General features: G+C 40.3%; 1 non-coding gene across 1 annotated transcript; it reads right to left on the bottom strand.

The window, feature by feature from the left end:
* Positions 1–566: 566 nt before the first annotated feature.
* Positions 567–676, bottom strand: LOC148116416 (U5 spliceosomal RNA). The gene has a single exon (XR_015731654.1). It is a non-coding gene; the product is annotated as a U5 spliceosomal RNA (small nuclear RNA).
* Positions 677–2,047: the final 1,371 nt, after the last annotated feature.

Raw genomic sequence — 2,047 nt, 5'->3', positions numbered from 1 at the left:
AGACATTGCTTTCTCTTTCTTTGATTTCCATTTAGCAGGTGAAAATTCAGCAGGTGAAAATCTATAGTCTATTTGGAGCTCCTTAATGTAGTTGGTTAATATATTGCTTTTGAATGAATATTTTGATTTTGACCACATAGAGGGGTATATTTTTCAAAGCCTAATAAATCCAATTCAGAGGAAATCCCAACCATTTCTTAGTAATGAGCAAAAGATAGATTTATTTATTTATTTATTTATTTATCAATAAATTTATATGGTGTCCAACTGACACACGGGTGACTTTGGGTGGCTTACAACATTAAAAATCCATAATATAAAAACTCCATCCTACTTCAGCCCATCCCATGACAGCAGCAACCTAATCAAACCAATCACTTGATCAGCTCCATCTCCATTTGGGGTCCCCAGCAGGGGTGGGTTCTACTTACCTTTACTACCAGTTCGCAACGGGAGCGTGCGTGTATGCACAAATCATCAACTATGACGTCCAGGTGGGTGGGCAGAGCCTCCCGCTGCTTTTACTACCGGTTCTAAACAACCGGACAGAACCAGGAGCAACCCACCACTGGTCCCCAGGCCCACTGACAAAACCACATCTTCATAAATGTTCCTCTCCATGGAAATCTTTAGTAAAAAGCAGAAGATTTATAAATCTGAAGAGAAATGAGATGAAAACAGAACGTGAAACCAGAAACCAGAGAGTAACCAAAATAAAGCTTTTATTTTAGAGGAATAAATATAGCTGAAATTTGCATGTGAAGTAAGGAAAAATATGACCCAGAAATATTTTTAATTCATGCAACTTTTATAAACCAATTATGTTTAAAAACAAACACTAAAACAACATGTGTCCATGTGTGTTTCTAGAATTGTCAGTTGCCAACATTTCAGAAAAGAAATAGGGCCATGACAGTGTCCCTCTCAAGCACAATCTATACCATTGTTTTGCCCTTCCTTCCTTCCTTCCTTCCTTCCTTCCTTCCTTCCTTCCTTCCTTCCTTCCTTCCTTCCTTCCTTCCTTCCTCTACCATTATGTTATCTCAAATCCTAAAGGTATAGTTTTCATAATATGTACCTCATGCAGCTTCTAGATGTGGTACTTTTGAGGAGCCCCACATGGTCCGCTGACTGAGGAGGCCATCTCAGCAGCAGATGCCAGTGACCTTAAACAGGAGCAAACTATTATTTCTTGGTGTATTATTGCCCTGAAGCCAAGAGATATTGATGAGGACAGGGCAATGTTTTAGAAAGCCAATACAATTTTAGAAAAGTGATTCTAAAATTTACATAAAATGCTGTAAAATTTATTTAGTTGGCTCATATGTGGCCTAATTCTTTCGGAAGGGATTGTCTATTATATTGAATGGAACTATACACCAGTTCAAATCCTAACTAAGCTGTTTGGTGACCTTGGATAAATAATATAGCAATGACATACTTAAAAAATGTCACGAGTGTTTCCAGGATTGCTGTGGCTATCTGCCTACTCACAAACAGTATGGTTTTAATCAAGCCATCTGCTGTTGGCAATTACCTGCAAGCCTTCCCCGCCCTAGTTAATTGCAGGTTAACTCCCTATATAAGCAAGGACCTTTTGCTTGCTACTCGGGCCTAGTCTGATCTAGGCCTAAATGCACAGCTCCTGCAGGAAGCTTGTTGCAATGCCGCAGATGGGAGAAGAATGCAGATAAGGACTCCAGACGCCGCTACAGAGAGACTCCCACGGATGCTTGCCTTTTGCTGTTTTGTAGCACGCAAGCTATCATCGGGACTGCTGTTGCTGGACCTTCTTCCTCCCACAAGCTTCAAGCAATGTTTGCTGTTTGAACTGTTTTTACTTCAGGTGACTTTCAGCTGTGAAGCTCGTGCTGCTCCCATTATGATTGCCTTGATGATGTATCGACGCCGAAGCTGCTTACCTTCATGCTAGCTTTATTCTTTCGTGAAGTGTTTTGGTATTGTGGAGAGGGATCTAGGGAGATAGCCTTGTTTCACATACCCAGATAAGACTTTGTTTTTAATGTGTTTTCTTAAAGACATAGTG

Source organism: Pantherophis guttatus, chromosome 1 (assembly GCF_059756535.1).
Source record: "Pantherophis guttatus breed Tessera chromosome 1, ASM5975653v1, whole genome shotgun sequence".
Taxonomy (NCBI): domain Eukaryota; kingdom Metazoa; phylum Chordata; class Lepidosauria; order Squamata; family Colubridae; genus Pantherophis; species Pantherophis guttatus.
This window is presented reverse-complemented; position numbering and strand designations above follow the sequence as displayed.